General features: G+C 34.3%; 1 protein-coding gene across 1 annotated transcript in view; it reads left to right on the top strand.

The window, feature by feature from the left end:
* The first annotated feature begins 2,100 nt into the window (after positions 1-2,100).
* Positions 2,101-22,760, top strand: part of LOC149415500 (uncharacterized) — a 75,973-nt gene continuing 55,313 nt past the window's right edge. The window contains exon 1 of the mRNA XM_089642681.1: positions 2,101-2,183. The gene's annotated coding sequence lies outside the window, so the exon portion shown is untranslated. The remainder of the gene's footprint in view (positions 2,184-22,760) is intronic.

Here is a 22,760-nt window from a genome sequence, read left to right as displayed (position 1 = left end):
ATTTTTCGCGTAATTTCGCGCTAACGTAGACCTCTAGAAAAATTGCGATAACTTCAAAAATATTTGTTTGATTTCAATAATTCTTTTTGCAAATTATTTATTTTATTTCATTTTATTTTATTATATTTAGAAATGTATTCTTCGTTAAACTAGTGCAGAATTTCACATAAAGTAGGAAAGTTTTGAAAAAAATAATATTTTTTTTACATAACATCCTTTATTTTACAAATTATACACAAAAATTATTTCTAAATGTAAAATAAAAATTATTATTGCATGGCTACAACCTTACAGACGCTTTATAGCGAAAACTCAAGTATATTGGAACCCGTATTTTAACATGACCCGCGCTCCACTAACAATCTATCAAAAACGTATAAATACGTGATCCGATTACAATGTGTTTACCACGATGTTCGACTTCCTACTTTCAATAAATAAAATATCCATGTATTATTATATATGTAAACCTTCCGGAAGAAATTCTCTATATGATAGTGAAAGCCCTATCAAAATCTGTTGCATAGTTTAGAAGAACTAATCACACAAACAGACAGATGCGGATAGTGACTTTGTTTTATACTATTAAGAGATAAATTGAAAATATTCGTTATCCTATGGATAAACTATCAATAAAATAATCTATATTTTAAATTGTCAGTTAACCTCACTATATGGCGTCCACCCGTCTACGATTTGCTCACTGATTTTAAGAAAAGTTTGGAAAGGGATAGAAATGGGTTTGACTTAAGGAAAGGACGGCTGAGCCTTTCGAGGTGCTAACTTCAATTGGTATGGATGAAAATACTAGTCTATAGGCTGCTTCTTTGCTTTCCGTTTCCTATCATCTGGCATTTATTCCATTTGATTAGCCCATCACAGTGTTTGGGGCCTACAGAATCTTTCAATGGTTTCCAGTTCAATTAGATTACGAGTTTTGGGCAATACAGATGATGCATTGGTGATACTCAGCGAAGGTAATCTGGCGTATTCACAAGCAGCGAGCAAACTATCCATTAATCTGGACAGTGAATATCAAAAGCAGGAGAAAATGCATTCAAGTTTTAATATAATGATCCACAGAATGAAAAATAAGTTCCGTCGCAACTCAGGACAGTGGTAATTAAAACACTTTTGAAAAGTGATATTAAGCTAGAATTATGAAAAATGCCTGTAAATCTAACTGATTTAACCTATTTTTTTCATCACTTTTCAAGAGTGTGGTGAATTGCCGCCGTCCTGAGTTACTCGGTTACCGAAAAATATTACCAAAAGGTTAGTGTTTAAATTAAAAAATTGCAGGAAAACTGTAAATAGGACAATAGCCATCAATAGTACAAAAATGACAATTAAAATTAATAATTTACTTCTTATAGTTGACGATAGTGATATTATGCAGAAATGGCTGAATTCTTTTTGTGCATATATTCCGCTCCTACTTAAATAATTTCTCCAGAGACTGAACATAATGATACGGAATTTTAACATTTTTTTAAATAAATAATTTCACCCTTTTATCAAATATAAAATACAAACAAAAATAAGAGCAAAATGCTCCTAATCATTCGGGCATATTTTAAAAGTTTTATGGGAATTTGAGAATAAAAACAAATTAGTAATTATCTAGTGTACCTTTCACCCCTTTGTTACTTACTTACAAACTTACGACGCAATAAAATTACGATGACTTTCCATTCCAAAAGTTAATAAGGCATCCATTACCGTAAATTGACTGAAATTAATTGATAAATCCAAAAAAGTTCACCTTCTCCATGAAGTTATAAACTTCCCATGGAAAATATATAAAACTAATATTTATAAATAATAATATTAAGTTTATCCACTTGATTATTTTGTTCAACCATTAGTTTTGTTTATCAATAATAGAGGTAAATCTAGTATTCCTAAAACAAAAGAGAGTATCTGAACCTACGGCCTACATTTCAATAGATGGGCTGACTTAGTACTTTGTTGTTAGGTGGTATTATTTTCTCCGACACTATTTTGCTCACTATCCTCGAACAGGCACACTTAGTCTGTGGAAGACCTGCGCAATGTTTATATTTATCATATGTTTATGTATTCAGCATCTTTCTCTATGGTCTGGGTGTTGTTGATAGTGAAGGACGCGGAATGCTCTCGCCGTGTATTGGATAACATTTATTATACGATTTTAAGATAAGGTAGGATTTTTCACTATTTTATACCCCTTGTCGAGATTCAATTATATGTTCTTGTATGTTTCGTCGTATTTTATACAGCTGTTATGTTATAATCAACGATTTATATCTAAAATGCTGGATCATCACTGCACTTTAACAATGGCTGAAAGAAATTTGACCTATATATTCGTCGCATATTTAATAGTTTAAGTCAAAGGCAGTGAATTATTTTGCAATAGAGATGATATGGGAATCGATTTGCGATAGTTTTGTTCGCGTGCAGGATCGTTTTACTGCATAAATATGTGTCCACGTAGTATGCCCACGTCGTGAGAAAGCTATCTGTTCTGTGATTCACGTATGTCTAAATTTGGTTAAAGTTCAATTGCATATTTTACTTTTACAGAACCTCTAGGTTTTGTGGTAAGCCGTCCCTTGCCTTCAGAGTGCACTCATATAAGGTCATGTGACAAAATTGTGTTTAAAAATGTCCGCTTAATTACGTAATGTACACATTTGTTTGAGTTTGCAGCTCGTGTAGTGTTACATTTTGGTTATGTTTGCCTCTCGTGTTCAATATGTATTTTTGCATCTGCGGAATGAAGCGCGGATTCCTGCTAACTAATGGCATAGCGGAAGGGGTTTCTTTCAGGAAATAAAGAAGTGAAAATTCGTCGTCGAAATTAGATGTGTGGATGAACAGAAGTAGTAGATCACATGTCATGTTGTGCTCTGAGCACTCGCGCTCCGATGTGTTGAGCGCGTGTTGATACATTATCTGTTTATTGTAGTTTATAAAGTCGAGGCTAGCATCTACTGCTATTCCTAACAAACTACTCGTCTCGCCAACTCATTAATTAATAAATATTCTAACAAGTAGTTGTATTGTTTGTGCTTCGAATCGTAACCAACCGATTGATTGTCCTTCACGAATTCTCAATTCTCACCTCGCGGTCTTATCACTGAGAAATATTTCTTATCAACGATTCCATTGCCGGGCCGCACTATGTGAGATACATTATTATGCTGCTTCAACTTACTGCTTATTGCCTACAACATGACGCAGTTAAATTTCAAGAATATGTCCTTCTTGCCACTCCGCGTCTTTTTATTTAATTAGTAAATAATATCGCAATGTGTTTAGTTGCATGGAAATATGTATAAACCAACAGTGCACCATATTAAAATACATGTCCCTATCACTAGGTGACAACTTTTATTTTTACTGTAATTATTACAACACGTGTCCGCTTGATAACGTCTGAAAAACACATTTTGTGAACATATTTTTAGAAAATGCTTTCCCACAGGAACAGAACGAAATTATTTTAGTTTCACGAATAAACGTTACGTTTGTGTGTGGACCGTGGAGTGGACTATTTATAACCGGACTGCAGCATTTTATAACGAGTAATATTTCAAATGCCTTTACCAAAAGTAATTTATGTTTAGAGAGATAATGACTCTAGATTTACACATTTTCAGTTCGCAATGGGAGTACGTACTTCGTACCCAGTACCTACTCTATGTTTTTGCGTGAAGCAATAATTTCCCCCGGATTTACAAATCTATATTTATATTTACCCATTCAGATTATAAAAAATGCATTCTTCTATAATATTATGATGATAGATAGATTAATTGATAGTTCTTCACTTGGCAACATTTTGCAGGTTGCTAATAATCAATGCTAACTTTGTTTTTCTTTCATATTGAGATTAGGAAATCTGTTTTTGTAAATACAATGTTGTTTTATGTAAATTAACGATCAATCCGGATGTATTCAAAACATTATTTAACTACAAAAACAACAACAAATTTAGAATGATATACATACCAGTTATTACCAACGAAAAATCACGAAATGTAACTTTAATTGCCAAATTCAAAGAATCAAAAAATATTACACATTTCAAATATTTCAAAAATAGAGAAACTTGTCAAATATACTATTGATGATAGCTTACCGTATTTTATATAAATGTAGAGAATCTTGTAAAATATACTATCGATAATAGCTTAGCGTATTTTATATAAAGGTTGAGAATCTTCTAAAATATACTATTGATGATAGCTTAGCGTATTTAAAAAAATAGAGAATTTTGTAAAATGTACTATTGATGATAGCTTGGGCGTATTTTATATAAAAATAGAGAATCTTGTAAAATATACTATTGATAATAGCTCAGCGTATTTTATATAAAGGTAGAGAATCTTGTAAAATATACTAGCGTATTTTATACATATAAAGATTCTCTATCTTGTAAAATATACTATTGATGATAATTTAGCATATTTTATATTGAAAATTATGATTCTTTATGATCAGTTGATGAAGATACTAAGCAAAACAGCCCTAGAGGTGATTTCCTCAAGAAAATGGCGTCATAGAAGTAATCAAATAATGATTAAATAGTTTTCCTACCCACTCATAGTTTATCCCATCTCGGTTATAATACATTTACTAAACACTTGCCCCTTACTAATAGAGTGTTGTAAATTGTACACAACTGACAAACAAACATTAATGTATGGTAAATGGATGTTTACGAGTTGTGTATAATTTAAAACACGTTTGTTAGTAATTGTGTTCCGATACTTATTATTAAGACGTTGGATGCATACGATGCAAATTATTATAATATGAACGTGGCTATGTATTATTAAAGTTGTTGAGTCTTGACAGCGTTCACAATATCATAAACATTATATTTAATAGTATACTTGCTATAATTAATATAGAAATGGTATTGGTATTTCTTGGCAAAATGAAATAAATGATATTATCGTTTGTTCCTGACATTTTTCTTCCAAATTCAACGTAACTCCGAAAAAAAACTCATTATAGAAATGACGTTGTGAACTGATAATAGTTGCATTTACTTTTTACAGTGCCACAGCTCACCGCTCAAGAGATCTCAGTATGTACGAACAAGTTAAAATTACCAGAAACATTCTGTATCTCGGCGTTTTATGCTACGTATACATATGCGAGCCGAACTGTCGAGCTGAATGTCAACTTATGGGAAAGGAACGAAGCAACCACAAATGGCGCGAAACGCCGCCTGCAGTTGCTTCGTTCCTTTCCCGTAATTCGTGTCTCGGCTCGCGTTTCGGTTCCCAAATGTATACGTACCATTAGAGACTGAGGACGGGTTGTTTCGGAGAATTTTAACAATTCATCAAATTTCAACGTTCATTTTCAAGTTCTATTTTTATATAATATAATAACAGAACTTGAATAGGAATTTCACAGAAACCAAAAATTAACGTTGAAATTTGATGAATTGTTCAAATTCTCCAAAACAACCCGTACCAAATGATTATTTTCATATATTTTTTTGTAGCGTTGTCGTTCAACCATTAATGAAGCGGTCTGTATAGATAAATAATCGTGACACTGTCAGGTGCCTCGAACGAACAAATTACAAAACAACTCATTGAATTATTTATTTTTCTCACCCGGTATTGGGTAGGTCAAACTATCTGACGCCATTGACAGCTTAATAAACCCCATCACGCATTATTCTTCTCCAAAGTGATATTTGATAACTATTCGTAAACGTTATTCAATTGTTATATTTTTAATTTTTTACAAAAAAAACTTTCATATTATGTTGGTTAAAATAAAACATTCAAACTATCTGAGAGATGTTTTGTAAAAAAAAATCGTTGTTGTTACTCACACCCTTACATCATTTTACACCATTTCCTTATCGATTCACTGCTATGACGAAACCGGTTCGTAAAGGCACATTTTTTGCAGGAAAGGGGGACAACAGGCTTTGGACGGGTTGTTTCACAGAACTTGGAAAGTAAAAGAACTTTAATTTTGATGAATTGTTCAAATTTTGGGAATCAGCCCGTCCTAATTTACTTGTACTTGTATTTTGAACGTTGGAAAATTTTGTACAATAAAAGTTTGTGTGTTCTTTTTATTCACTAATTTGAAGGAAAAAAAACTGAAACAATCCAAAGTTTTTCTCATATCGGTGAATTACTACAACTAAGGATGGGTTGTTTCAAAGAATTTGAAAAATTCTTCAAATTTCATTGATGATTTTCAAGTTCGTGATGATTCTATTTAAGATCTGTTAATATATCATTTTATTGGCCAGTTTTTCCATAAAAATGAACCAATAGCAGAACTTGAATGAAACTTAAACCTTCACAGAACTTGAAAATCAATTGTAACTGCCAAAATATTCTGGAGATGGTCTTGTAATTAGCGCTCTCTTTACAAGAAAAATAATAATAAATCTATGTTCAGTCGAATTTGCAAAACGGTACACGTACTAACTCGATGATCATGAATCCGAACAACGGTTCAGTTAAAACTTGAATAAAATCGGGCGTTGATTAATACGATGTTTTAATTTGTGCCATTTTTTACTGCGTTTTCAGAACCATGATCGCTATATACGGGCGTAGATAGCTCGGTGTTTGTACAGGACTACAGAGTTGTGGAGGAAGCAGTAAAACTTAGAATTGTTATTTTATATTAACGTTTTAGATTATACATATAAATATTCAATAAGATTTTGTTGACAATTGAAAATTTTGAAATTGTGAAACTGAATTTCCGATTGACACAAAAACAGCAGCATTTATTGATACGTTGATTGTACGTTGAAAATTTTACTATGTGCGTTCCGCTTCCGTTTCAAGATGGTGGCCGTTTTAACGGTCTGCTAAAGATTCTTTTTACAAATGTGAAATCTTCGCGTTTATTTGGACTTTCTTATTCGCTTTTTTTCAGTATTATGGTACCTGTGTGCCTTAAGAAAGTTTCAAAAAAAAATTGTCAACACGTCGTTTCTTTGGACAATTTTTATAATTCCTTATTTGAATTACATAAAACGTTACATATATTATATGGTTTATAATTAATTAAGTAGGTAGGTATTTAAGTATGTACTTACTTGTATATCTCATGGTTTCAGAGGAAAATTTGGCATTGATTTGTTAAATTAGAGAGATACTTTTTAGACGTAAGTCTATTGTTCACAGAACTACTAGTTATTTCTAATATAAATGAGAAAGCGTAACACATCCTTCATAGTAATAATTATTGATCGATTCTTGTTTAAGTACCTACCTGTGAACGTTTGTAGCATTTTACCGTAACTCTATAGCTACAAGAATCAACAGTAGATAATGGGTAATACCAATTCCTTAACATCATCATTTTCTTTGGTCATACTCCGTTCCGAGAGCAAATCGCCCGCTCGCTTATTTCCATGACGGGTTTAGCTTTTTTTTTTAAATATTTTATCTATTTATTTGCGGCCATCTTAATCTGTATCTAGTTGTTAATTCGGGATCTCCCATAAAAACTTTCTAAAAGTTTTTCATGCGCTTTTTTTAAGCTGACTTGCGAATATTACCCATCATTATTTATTTATTCCGATTAAGAGGAAGCTACAAGCCAAAAATGTGTATATTCTAGGTATACCTTATATCGTAGGTGATAGGCATTAATATCGCTTGACAAACGGAGTCTACAAGCGTTCGATTTCAAGAACAAAACTGGTTTTTATTTATTTTGTAAATAATTTTATAAGAAAGCAAAAAAGATAATCAAGTGAAACTATCACAGATAATCTTAGTTATAATACTGTTTTAAAAGTTGTTTCCTTTACGCGTTCATACATATCTATTGAAAATATATATTTTTTTAGTAGTTTTCATTTATATTTATTATTGAGTAATTAAATTTTTTATTTGTATTCTACTCAAGCGAAACGATAGGAAAACCTTCAATTTATCTAAAGCATATTTTTTGGTATTCATAATGTACACCAATTCGTTATAAAGATCAAAATAGTCATTTGGCATTAAGTTTCGCCTTAACGTTGTTCCACTTATGATTTGAGATTTTCACGGCCAAACGAATTATAGCGATTTATTTTGGGGTATTGTGCCATGTTGCTCTACCTCCTTCTGTAGCCAACGTTTCGGACAGCATTACGGTGTCCATCATCTGTCCTATCGTTGTGAATGATCGTTAACTGCATTCACAGATCCGTTTATATCTATTCATAATGCAGAATATTATTTATTATTTTTTAAACTCGTTTTTCGCCAATCCATGAAATTACTCATTTTACCTACTTATACATGTTGTATCGGCAAGTACCCGCCAAACTTTAACCAGCTATTCCTCAGCACATTTGGAGTAAAAAATGTTATAGGCGCTTTGCTGTCCGGTAACATTTTTTTTCCATTAAAAACAAAAAATAAATAAAAAAATCCACACTCCGTCACTGTCACTTGCATTGTTTCTCGTGTTCAACAGCTGTTATTAGCAAGTGTGTATAAATTGGCAGATAAGTTACCCTGGGTAAAAAAAAAACACTTTGGTAAATGCATCAACTATTGTGGTATGTGAGATTTGATGAATGCTATCACATTCAACAAAAACTGCACTACTCGTCGAAGTTAATGTAGGATTTTTATAACAAATTATTATAAGCATTAATTACTCGCCACTCACTAAATATCCATACAAAATGAAAATATCTCCCGAGTAATTTGTACGGATACTTCAGGCGAGTAATGCTTATAATAATTTGTTATCCTTTGTGCTATGCATAAAAACCTTGTCTTATAAACATTAGTTTATCATTAAAAAAAATGGATTTTTATGTCATCCGCAACTAATGTATAATTATAATAATATTTGGATGATTTTTATAGCGCCGTTTTTGTGCAAAATCACCTCAAGGGCGCTCATAAAAGATTTGACCACGACTGACAGCTGTATTGATAATATATTTTTTTGTATTATATTTTTTAGTTATAAAATTACATTTTTATATCTAGTATAAACCTTTTTAACTTATTTCTATTAAATTAAGGACACTTTTAAATACATCAAAAATTTATTCTTTATCGTATTTAGGCATAACCCACGAAAAGCAGCAAGGATTTTAGCTTCTTTAACATCTGTCGGTAATTCATTAAAAAATATTAAATCCTATAATAATAATTATTGGTCAACATTGGCATATTATGTATAATCTAAAAAGTTTTTCTAACCGTAAATACATAAGACACGGGTAGTATTTTTGTTCCATTTAGTGTATCAGTCATGTTAAAAGACCAATCGTACATGGAGATACTTACAAGCGACTCGAGTGTTTCAAATGTGTGAAACATCTCTACTCCACACCTGAATACTCGTAGAATTTCTATAGAAATTAATAATGGATGTGACGTCAGGATGGGTCACATACGCTGGCTTATTTATACGCGAACATTTTATTATTTCTGTGAATGAATTTTTGTGTGCTAAATAAACAAATTCTTATTTTATAGACCTTGTCATTACTATTTTTAAATGACGTAAATTGGGGAGCGTTTTCACAAAAATAACTATCTACCTCAAACGGCTTTTGTTGTTGGTTTTGATTCTTATTCTCTAGGAAATGGCCAATTCAAATTTTCAAAAAATATATATATATATATACCTGCTTTATTGTGTTACAGGAAAAGATACATTTCACTAAGTGAAACATTTACGTACCTACATTTATGTAAAGGTGAATTAATTAGGTAGGTATTTAATGTAAAATTGCCATTTCAATGTACCTAAGTAGGACTCCTGTTTAAAAAAAAAACGAAAAACTATTTCTGATTATTTATCAATTTTTTGGTCTAGGTATTGGGTACTTATACATTTTTTTATACGTCAATTACTATATTTTAAATTTTTCTAATTATTTTTTTGGGTACCCCGTTTCTGTATGAAATTCCATACTCGTCCTGTTTAAAAAAAAACGAAAAACTATTTCTGATTATTTATCAATTTTTTGGTCTAGGTATTGGGTACTTATACATTTTTTTATACGTCAATTACTATATTTTAAATTTTTATAATTATTTTTTTGGGTACCCCGTTTCTGTATGAAATTCCATACTCGAAATGAATGAAATTTGCCGAGCTTTAGTGAATTTTGCTTTTTACTCACGTCACAAACAAACAAAAGTTATGAAATTGTTACCCCAGCGACTTTCACACCACTAGCCTGTTGTTGATATTTCCAGTAGATGCTGTATGTTTAGTGATGTCATCTCACGATCTATTTGCTTAGCCTGTTTGAGTCATGTGCGAAACTATAAAAAAAAAAGAATTTACAAAACATGACCGAAAACTGGCCCCACGGCCCCACTGCCCCAATAGTGTACTTCTTGGACTATTTGGAAAGTGAAAATTAATGTTAGAACTGTATTCATAACACAAAATAATGTGAAGTTTTGGATAAACCCACAACTTAAAGATGAAACAACTGAATCGATATCTTCTAAAAATACCAGCTACGTCATTCATTATTGCAACAATTTCAGATCAAATCAGTATAGTGATAATGTTCCAGTAATGATTCCACTAGCAACTAGCAGATTTTTACCAGCGTGTCCAAACATTAAAATTTCAATGTCAAACGTATTATTGAAATTAACTAGTTTTTTTACAGTTGGCGTGTGCTCTCGGCTCCGAGCTCTACCGTTGCCCCTATACAGTACTGAACACAAGAAATGCGTTTTGGGCGCGTTTCATGGTCCAAAAGTCTGACCATTCTTTGCTTTTTATGTAGAACTTTCTTTCTTCGTCATTACAAAATTTTCATTTCGATCAAATGGAATAGCGATATGTGATGTCAGAAGTATCTTGTTAAATGGGCTTGAACCAAAATGTATTAAGTCAGTGGCGAAATTGGTTACCATTGAAATTTACATGGAAGGCATTTCTAGTGTACATTATCTACTCGGTGGTTGCGGCTTTGTACGTTCAGGTGTTCTGGCTCGTCTTTGTCCTTGACCAACAGAACTTGTTATTTGTTGTATTTATTTGTTTATGTTTGTACCGGCCGCGGACTCTACCAATCGGTGGAGGGTTACTGTAGTCATACTGCAGACCTACTGCTTAGAGCTCGTTTGTAACCTTTTACTGATTCAATTTGGTCAAATTAATTGATTTGAAAAAACATTACAAATATTTCAAGGGATTTTAAAGTTACAAGTAGTTCGGCCTTCAGGCAACCAAGGGGTAGTGTGACAAGTCGTGGGGCCTTCCGTGAACTCTTCCCTTGTTGGGCCGTCAGAGAACCAAATGGGTGGTGGAAAGGAGAGATGAGGCTCTCTTCCCTCGCGGGGCTTTCAGGGAACCAAGGAGGATTGGAGATGAGAGATAAGACCTGGGACACATTGTGGAACCAGAAGACATAGCCTCATATACAATGACAACCCCGGTGAACTTTATAAAAGGGACCGGGTTGCTGTCAAAGGAATGAGGTAGAATAGGATATAGCATTGCCTAAGTGCTCACGGGAACTATATGTAAACTGTCTCCGCCCTATAAAAAAAGTAACAAATAAAACTTAGTTGCGACAATATTAATCCATGTATGAAATAGTAACGTACGCAGAATAGAAGAGAAGAATGTGCACGAGCAAAACAAAAGAAAGCCGAAGAAAATCATCGGAATCATGTTCTTATTTTTATGTTACGAGACCCGAGTACCAGCCACCCGATCTTTGATCGGGTACTTTTGTTTGACTTAGGTAACGATCATTTGATCTCGATGAAGAGATTCGAAATGCCTGGTCTACAAAATTCATACATCTATGGTCGCTCGCCACACCGATAACCATCACGGGACACAGGGCTGACAATCGAATCTTTTTTGAAAAAGTAACCCGATCGCACATCGGTGGTTCGTGAACCGGTTACAAAGATCGGGTACTTCACCAAAGAATATTCTGATATAGTCTTGGCATTGATAACACGCTATAACCTCTTATTTAAAACTCGCCGTTTATGCGAAAGAAGGAGAGATTCCGTACGTCTTATATTACACTGAATTAAAAAGAAAAACTGTGTAACTCTTGTTTTCTATAGTAGGTATTCCAGCTTTTTTCATTCATTCGAATTTAAAGCAGTATATATTTCTCTCCAGTATGTACTCAATATGTAAGTCCGTACTCCACTACGATTCACCGCCTGACCAAATTATTTTTGGCTAATCGTGATTTGCAAGTATTTTACCTACATAAATATCCAAATAGCAAGTGCAAAAAGAAACCAATTACTTTTGACATACTGCTCTATTCTGCGGACTTTGTGTTCTGTGGCCAATCTCATTTCGGAGCTACGCAAAAAACCATCGATCCGATACAACGGGCCTAGAGCCTAGATTAATGAAGCATGGCAAAATAGTTTTTTGTTCTCTAACTTTCTCCGAGTTCTATTATTACATGTATAATAAATTAGGTAAATGCGTTGCCTATAGACGCTGTTCGTAGGTATGAACCTACTAAAAAGAAATGTAATTTTCAGATTTCGTCGTTCTATAATAACAAGATAAACGCAGTTGCTTGATCATGTGTTCCGATATATAAGAAAAGTACTTATAGCTTATTATGAAATGGCCTGCTATCACCTTTTTAACAGGATTTTAATAAATCAGCATTACTCATTTTTCTCCGAGTATAAACTTCTCCAAATTTTCCGGAGCCAGTTGGGCCAAGGACTAAGGCATACCCGATCGGGGTATGTTAATGGTAGTGGAGATAGGTAAGAGAATGGTTGGGAAGTACCTGAAATATAAAGCGTGGTGTTTTCTCTTTCTAACACGGTTTATATTATATTTCTCACCGTGACAGTAATGAAGACAACGATTTCTGTGAGAATATATGAGCTATTCACAAAAGCGAACAAAATAGAAAATAAATAATAATGTTTCTTTTTAAAGGTTTTCCCATTTATATGGCTTACAATACCAAACCAATAAATGAGTTAAAAGCTGATAGCTTGACTAACAACAAAAACATTGCGTCTTTAATTCCTCTTTTGGCCTCCTGAAATTTGAAACATGTCAAGACTCATATGTACAGGGTTTTCCAATAAGAGGTGTTATTTTGAATAGCCCACTATTTCGGTAGATGTTACTTTTAAGCTGTCATTTTATGACATTTAACAAGTAGAAACTACGCCATTAATAAAAATGGAACGATACACGCTTCAACAACGTATTGAAATGATTAAAATTCACTTGAGTGAATCAAATGCAAATCATCTTGAGTGATGAGGCCCATTTCCACCTCTGGCTTCGTCAACAAGCAAAATTGTCGCATCTGGGGCTCGGAAAACCCAAGAGTTATTGTTGAAAAGCCTCTCTATCCTCAACGTGTGACTGTTTGGTGCGGTTTATGGTCCGGCGGAGTCATTGGATCTTACTTTTTCGAAAATGAGGCTGGAGCAACAGTTACAGTGAATGGATTGCGCTATCGAGAGATGATTAATGATTTTTTATGGCCGGAATTGGATGGTATTGATCTGGACAACGTTCACTTTCAACAAGACGGCGCTACGTGCCACACAAGCAACGAAACCATTGATCTTTTACGATTGAATATCAAAATAACACCTCTTATTGGAAAACCCTGTACTATTCGAAACGTTCGATTATAAAATGCTTTACCGTGCACGTCACTAGTCACTAGTTGTAGTCAACCACATGCTTTTAGAAATACGTATTGGGATACACCTACCTACCTGTCATTATTATAATTGTCGATAAGAGTTGAGTTCTTTAACGAGACTGATAAGGTCATAGGTCGATATATCGATAAGGAATGATTTACTGATGCCATCTTATATTGTAATCAAATACGTAGGTAGCCGGTAATAGGTAAGTACTAGGTACACCCATTATAACTAACTATACGAGTGATATAATTGTTTATCAGCCTTAAAAAGATATCGTTGAGAATGTGCGGTTAAAATTTACCATAATCTTGGATATCTGAATAATTATTATTATCGTGCTTTTAAAAAATGCCACTGTTGAGTTTTTTGACCAAATTTTATAAATTTAAACACGTTTATCTCTGGTTTGTAGTTGAATTTCAACATGACGACAATACCTTAATGTGCAGTAATTTATTTTATTATTTCCACTTGATACTCTTAACTATAAGTTATAAAAATGTTACTTATTTTGCTGGTCTTTTTTATATTATGGTACCCCCACCCACCTGCCGAATAAATTTTGAAAGAAAAAAGTTGAAGTACAAATTATTATTAAGTAGGTAAATATTTCAGTACCTACTTACAAATCTTATGATTTCAGATGAAATTTGGTTTTGATTTAAGGCGAAGCTTAATGCCAAATCACTATTTTGATTAATCTTTATAACGAATTGGTGGACATTATGAATACCAACAAAGGTGCTTTAGATAAATTGAAGGTTTTCATTTCGCTTCGCTTTAGTAGAATACAAATAAAAATGTAAATTACTCAATAAAAAATATAAATGCAAACTACTAAAAAAAATATTTTTTCAATAGAAATGTATGAACGCGTAAAGGAAACAACTTTAAAAAAATACAGTATTATAGCTAATATTATCTGTGACAGTTTCACTTGATTAACTTTTTTGATTTCTTATAAAATTATGTACAAAATAAATAAAAACCAGTTTTTGGCTTGAAATCGAACGTTTCTAGACTCCGTTTGTCAAGCGATTTTAATGCCTATTACCTACGATATAAGGTATACCACGAATATACACATTTTTAGCTTGTAGATTCCTCTTAAATGATTTAATTAGAAACATACTACACGCTAGGTCTACTGTTCACAGAACTACTAAAATGTATTTCTTATCGTGGGCCTATGTGTTGTTTCATGAAATTCAACTACATTATTTACATATCCTGTGTGGTTTTCGGAAGGCATGTATGTCAACGGTCAACACAAGCTTTTGTATAATTATTTGGTTTTCCGCCAACCATGACAACAACAGATATGTAGGAAGTGGCATTATTGTTAGCACCACCCAAGTAATTAACTCAACTACCCATTCCCTGTTCAAAGTTTCTGTTTTGACCCTGTTTCGGAACCGAACCCTGCTGTGTGGCGTATTCAATCAGCCATTATCCCCGTCGGGGGCTTTCATAAAAGGCAGTCCGTCCAATATCCATGTAATCATGTATGGCGATAGAATGGACCACCGCTAGGTTACAGGGCGCTTTTTGTTACTTCACCGAGTAGTTTACCGTGTTACTTAGCGCGAATAACACGATTACTTCATTGTTACTTTGCGGAAATAACATAAGCATCCTGTATTACCTTTACACAAATTACCTGACGACTTCAATTAGTTAAGCCATTTCCTTACGTCTATTATAAATTTCCACGATAAGGTAAATTTAATTTTTCATAAACTTTTCTGCCCGGGGAGCATAACACGAATAGCGTTATTTATTCATGTCCGCGTGTTTGCACTTCGTAAACGTAGTGTTGTTGTTTTACCAAGCTGCTTATTTTGCGGATGCTTTTGATAGAAATGTTCGACAAGGCATAGTAAATAAACTGGTAGATAATTATGCAGGTTTGATTATGTTGGGTTAGATTATTTAACATTAAAATTAGTTATATTTTTTATAAATATATTTTATACAATATGTTTTTAAATAACCCTGATAAAGGTTCAGGGTGATCCGAAACCGGTTGGTTTTTTATATTGCAAATATATACAATAAAGTGGCATTAAAAACAAAATCGTGTTTGTGCTTGTGGTTATAAACTTGAGACGAAAACGGGTCAAACAAATAAAAGAAACATTTTTTTTATTATAATATATTTAATTTTGTTAAAGTTATACAGGGTTTTCCAATAAGAGGCGTTATTTTGATATTCAATCGTAAAAGATCAATGGTTTCGTTGCTTGTGTGGAACGTAGCGCCGTCTTTTTGAAAGCAAACGTTGTCCAGATCAATACCATCCAATTCCGGCCATAAAAAATCATCTCTCGATAGCGCAATCCATTCACCGTAACTGTTGCTCCAGCCTCATTTTCGAAAATGTAAAGGTTCAATCTAAGGCCTCGCTATCCTCAACGTGGTTGAGGATAGAGAGGCTTTTCAACAATAACTCTTGGGTTTTCCGAGCCCCAGATGCGACAATTTTGCTTGTTGACGAAGCCACCGAGGTGGAAATGGGCCTCATCACTCAAGATGATTTGCATTTGATTCACTCAAGTGAATTTTAATAATTTCAATGCGTTGTTGAAGCGTGTATCGTTTCATTTTTATTAATGGCGTTGTTTCTACTTGTCAAATGACAAAAAATGAAAGCTTCAAAAGTAACATCTACCGAAATAGCGGGCTATTCAAAATAGCCGTGTTTAGTGACTAGATCTGAATAGCTAGGTACTTCCCCACCTTCCTCTTTCCCTTCCCCACTTACCTTCAGCCTCGCAACATCCCCCAATTGGGGATGCCATAGTCTCACTGGCTCCAGACGGGAGCAGTTGGGACTCTTGTGAGGTATTCACTATAAAAAAAACACCTCTTATTGGAAAACCCTGTATAAAATCGATACATCAGATATAATGTATTTATTCATTTTAATGATGAAGTCAATTTTCAAGTTCGAATCATACGTTAATTTTATCATTCATACTTACGCATTTCATAGATTATAAAAATATAAATTTATAGGTTTTATTCTGCTTTAAAAAAGCTACAATTTCCCAATAATCTTCAAACCTTCGGTAAAAAGAGCTTTAGGCGACGTCTTGCGGATAAACCATTAGCGACGGAAAACTTTTGAAAACCATTTGGAAACGTGTGATCGATTCTTCTTAACACTTAAACTTGTTTTCTGAAAAGCACTGAAAGTGTTCAACTGAAAGATCCGAATTCCCTCAAAGAATTTTCTTTCGGTCCCTTCTCCACAGGGGGTTATAACAGTAAACTTAACCCGTTGAAAAATATGTGTTAAATCGAGATTGAAAAAAAAACTTCTCTTTTATACCTCTCTCCCCAAATTCACACTATTTATTGGATATTCTTGAAGTAGTGCTTCTACCTACCCTGATGTATGGAAGTGAGGCATGAAACTGGCAAAGAAAGGATGAAAGTAGACTGAATGGTGTCGAAATGAGATCCCTAAGGCGTATGTGTGGTAAAACCATGTATGATCGTGTGAGAAATTTGGAGATCCGCAAAGAGTGCAAGGTTGATGGGATGAAAGGGACGCTCAGATGGTTTGGGCATGTAGAGCGAATGAGCGAAGAAATGAGTGTAAGGAGAATATATTATGCGAATGGTAGCAGAAGTCGGGGACGCCCGAGGAAGACATGGCACGATCAAGTGAATCAGATACTCGAGTCGGGCTATCTCAAAATTCAGAATAATAGAAGAGTATGTATTAGACTATGTATGAATGTGAATGAGGCAAGAAGTGTGTACCAAGACCGAGTTGTTTGGCGGCCGTCCTCTCTACCTACCCCTGCGGGGAAACGGCGTGATGGTTAGTTAGTTAGTTTCAATTGTTTTACCGTACAAGATTTCTAATTTTAAATATTTGGGAAGATAAGTATGTATACAGACAAGTTTTGAGGTTATTACAAAAATATTTCAATTTTTTTAGAAATTTCATTCAATAGCACCATTCCTCTTGTCATGGTTATGCTGTTCTAGCTCTGTGGTACCTGGAACAAGTCATAGCACGTTTTCAGGTAGAAGCCATAGTATAAATTGCTCGGATGCAGTGGAAATATGCCATACCCATTTGGGGGTGTTGAGTTTTGAAGGTGAATGAACTGGCGAAGATGAGGATTCGAAAAGACATGGCGATCTTTGATAATCCGAACGTCGCTGTAATCCGAACTGCCAAACGAGCCCTCTCCTCATACCGGAGCCGCTAACGCTATGTTTTTCTGTAGAGTTAGTAAGAGCTCTTGTGCCGTGTCCACGCTTCTCTGTGCTGCACGGTCAGGTTATAAACATGGTTCCTTCAAAACGAAAACCTAGAACTTTAACCATAGTGCAAATGTGCGCCATATTGGATAGTTTGAAAGATGGAATGTCTGCAACTTCACTTTCATTAAGTTTCATGGAACTGGTGTTTATTTTTTCTATCCAACATACTATAATCCAAACGCTTCGCCAGTCCGAACAGATGTTGTTTTTCATTCGATCGGATTATCAAGGCTCTACTGTATGCATACTTATTATTTAGACCATTTTTTAATCTTAAAACGAGTCTATTACGTGTTAATATTGTAGCAATAAACAAAAGTTGATTTGTTAAAATATTTAGGCTTTTTTCTCCGTGCCACCTCTCTAAATCTCCGCCGCTTGTGAATAAATATCGACACCACAACCACCCCTAAATCCTCCCACCCCCAACCCAACTCATATGGGGTGGTATCAGGACGCGCCGTCTGTTGATTTTCCAGAACAAAAGGGTTTCATTACAATTAAAATACCTGTATTTTAAATATTTCAAGGTTTTTTTTAAGTCAGAATAAAATACCAGGTAAAAGATTGTGTCACAGAATTTGACAAATCATAAAATTTCAAAGTTGAATTTCAAATTCTGTGAAAGTTTTATTCAAGTTCTTTCATCATTTCAGTTTTGTAAAATAACTGGCCAATAATGGATATAACAACAGAACTTGTAAAATCGACTTTGAAACTTTATGAATTGTTAAAATTCCAAAGTTGTGTTTCATGTTCTGTTCATGTTCTATTATTATTTGATTATTAAACGGTTGCTTCAAAACACTGAACTAGTAACAAAACTTGGATAGAACCTTCACAGAACTTGAAAATCAACTTTGAAATTAGATGAATTGTTCAAATATTGTGAAACAAGCCGTCCTTATACTCGTATGTATAAAGACAGGTGGAAATTTCAATAAATATATTTATTAATATGGCAAAAACGATGTTGGGAGTCACGACATGTCACTGGCCGATGCTTCTTGCAAATAGATACTGTGATAAAAAAAATCTTAGATTACTTACTTACGTATTATCAAAAAAATAAAAATTTTAGATTACTTACATACGTATTATTCGGAATAATTTGAAAATGGTGACAACCTTGCTTAAACTTTAAATAATTCCTTAAGTAAGTAAGATACAGCGTAAGTGTTAATTTTCTTCCTGATTTGTTTCTGAACGATACGGAGAGCAAAATAAGGACACATGTAAAAATCATTCTAGAATTTTTTCCAAAAGGTCAGACAGAGTTACACATTATTTTAGGCAATAACACGGCCCATTTAAATTGGATTCCACCCACTACCCTCTGTACCTCCTACCCAGCCCAGACCAGACGTCACTTGGGGGTGGTTGCAACCGGGCGTGACGTCATTGGGCCGGAGCGTCGTTATGGCGACGGGACGACGCGCGACGCTTCGGTCCGGTTGCCATGGAGACGGCGCTCCGTCCCTTCATCCCCCCGATCTCTCCTTCTACTGGTAACTTTTACACAGATGCCGTTAACGGGTCATCCACTCAAACCAAATAATCTTTGAAATGAAATCTAATTATCTTCCTATGGCGCTTAATTTCACTTCATAAATTGGCGCTAGGAACAAAGATGAGTAAATTGCTCATCACTGGGCGTTTACGTTTACGCACAATTGATTATTTCTCCCTCTGGGGTCATCTAGTCATGCCGAATACCACCTTTTCGACTGGAACTCTAATGCATACCTATGAGTTGTACTTCCTTAACATGTATACATTATCAGCCTTACAAACGCGGTGTAAATATTACGTCGCGCTTAAGGTCGGAATAGTGAACATCGGTATGGGTAAAGTAGTCCCAGACAGACATCGCACGTACGTCATCGACTATCGTCATCTTCCTTCTCACACTTGTATGAAACAAAGATATTAGAACGATGCCATCACGTACTCCCTCTCTCTGGGATTAAAGTAAAACGGCTTTGCGCCCGGTTTAACTATACCAACGCGCATAGAATAAGTTTTTATTTTATGCCAGCACAGAATAAAATAAGACAGCATGTGCCGAAACTGCATTTATAAACTGCTATTTAGAATTATTACATTTTTTAATACCTAAAGGTTAGTGTGACATTTTCACTATTTAAAAAAAAAATTGATTTGAATATTTAGAATTGACAAATATTATCTGATTACGAATAACCTGACAATATTTGAAAATCTCCTACTACCACCACAGGAAGCCAATGTAGCCTTCCGAGAAATTGAACTCGCGATGCTTTGGGTTAGACTCGGACGCGATGCCGACTCAGCCACTGACTGGTCAATGGGCAAATTAAATGTTTATTCTTGCGATACATAGAAATGAAGCATGAATTGAGAACATCACGGTGTAGAATTGTATTTTTGATGATTTAAAAAAATATATATTTACGTTAAATACACGCCCTTACAAACTCAGGGGCAAGCAGCAAAACGTAAAAGCCTATATTTCTGTCTAGACAAACAAGTGTCGTTCCAATTCAGTATCCACTCGGCGATTTCAGTGGCGGTGAAATTGGAGCAGACATAAATTATTCTTGCAAGGGTTGTCTGGTAACATAATACAGCTTCACGTACACAACATAACTTGGCTGACATTGAGAGAAAGGTGAAAGCGGGAAACTTTATTATTAAAGAATTGAATTCAGTAGTCGCTAGAAAATATATTATGTCAAAGGAAGTGAGAATAGCAGTTCATTATTGAGTTCTAAATTCATCCCTGATTAATGCCAGTGAAGCATGGAATTGGCAGAGAGAGAATGAAAGTTGACGGTATGCAGTAATAGCGTGTGTGAGCAAGTTCTATTCGGATATTGCCGCTGTAAGTAATAGCGGGTTCTGATGTTTCAATTTTAGTTGTTCTAACTTAAAGTCATATTATCAGTTTATATCTTCAGTGATTTGATCGAATTCATCTTAGAAAAAACTAAACATAGTAAGTGCCCCTTTCTTCATAGTAAGTTCCGCCTCTTGTATTCAGGACATAGATTTACGTACTTTAAAACACTTTTACGACATTAATATAAATAACTGGCTTCGTTATTTACCCGGCGTTGCACGAGTCTAATGACTTAAATTCACAGTCAATTCGATTATAGGATAAATATATTGTGAATCATATTATTCTATTGTATGTATTTGTTTTGTAGTGTTATGCGTGTTCCTTATTATGATAGAATTTCATTTCAATTTTTGTTTCTTTAGTGTTTTAGGCCCAGTTGTTTCGCAGAAATTCACGCGTGATTAAATGACCATTCACCAGCGCCTTTTTTATTTTTGAAAGTTGAAAATTACCAGTTAAATGCCGATTCTAACTCTGTTTTAGCTTTTGAACAAATTGTGTTCAGCAGAAAGCTGAAACGTACATAGAACCAGCGTTCAACTTTAAAAGTTCTAACTAAAAACTTGATCAACTTTGTCAAAAGAAGGTACAGACTTGTCGATATGCTTTTAAGTGTCGAGTTATCAACCAAAAATGAAAGGTCTGAACCCGCTATGACGAAAATATCAATCAGGATTCCGTCGTGTATTTTTGCGCCTTGGCGGCTAGCGCGAAATTAGAACCCCGCTAGTTCCGCCATACTGCGAAGACAGGCGAAAATCAACGCTACCCGTAGCGGAAGCGATATCCGCCTAGGTTTGAACAATGAGAATACCGCATACCCATTCGGGTTTCGCTACCGACAGCAACGAATATCGCCTTGTATATGTGAATTGGCCTTTTTTGGAGGCAATTAAATCTACAAAAAAACATAATAGAGACGACGAGGCTAAGCTTAACAGTTCTTCTTGGTATCGGGTACTTGACGGCTACACCAAAACTAAACGCCGAAAACCACAATGATGTAACCGATTATTATACTGAAATTCCTCTGCTCTTATAATGGACACTATTAGACTGTGCGAAACGTTAGCTGAAGACGGCATAATAACCCAAAAATAAATCACTATAATGAGAAATGCTTAATTTTTTTGTGTTACTATGCCGACTCGACAGGGTCGCTTGGAGATTTCTTACCCGGTCCATGATTCCTGTTTAGACTTTAAAGGCCTTACTAATAAACGTGATATACTTGCGAATTATATTGCTTGAAAGCAATGAAATAATATATGACATGAGTTTTGTAACGTGACTATACTGATTACGTAACTTGTAAAATTCATGAAAACTTTAATTTTAATGAGGTATATATAATATCTTTAATCCTGTTTCAAAGCAATTTCGTAATCAACTTTCTGTGCCAAGTTATGCAGTCTTTCAAAGGAATAACTTGAACAAAAAATGAATCACAGTTTATGAAACGGTGTCAATATAAATCATGAAAAAATGCATTCAAGTTTACATAATTTTGTGATAATTTGTTATTGCACAACTGATATGTAGTATTTACGCATACGCTATTAGGAAGAAACAGCCTTGTATTTTTTCTGTGCGCGTGCTCTATCATCTATGTCTGTGGTTCTTAAACTTTTTCTAATCCGCAGAACACTTTTGGGACGATCAAGTAAACCAGATACACGTCTCGGGCCACGTCAAGAGTCGGAATAACAGAAGATGATGTATGAATGTGAATGAGGCAAGGAGTATATGCCAAGACTGAGTTGTTTGGCGGTCCATCTTCTCTGCCCACCCCTGCGGGAAACATCGTGATGGTTCATTATATTGCAATTGATATTAAGGTCATGCTAATAATTTAGAATGCATGAATATGCCTTCACTTAAAATTTATAAATTGGATAACTTATTAGTAGGAACCCGAAAATTTCGTATTTTTATTTTTC

The sequence above is a fragment of the Hesperophylax consimilis genome, chromosome 18 (assembly GCF_061612785.1).
Source record: "Hesperophylax consimilis isolate HC1 chromosome 18, BYU_Hcon_1.0, whole genome shotgun sequence".
NCBI lineage: Eukaryota > Metazoa > Arthropoda > Insecta > Trichoptera > Limnephilidae > Hesperophylax > Hesperophylax consimilis.
This window is presented reverse-complemented; position numbering and strand designations above follow the sequence as displayed.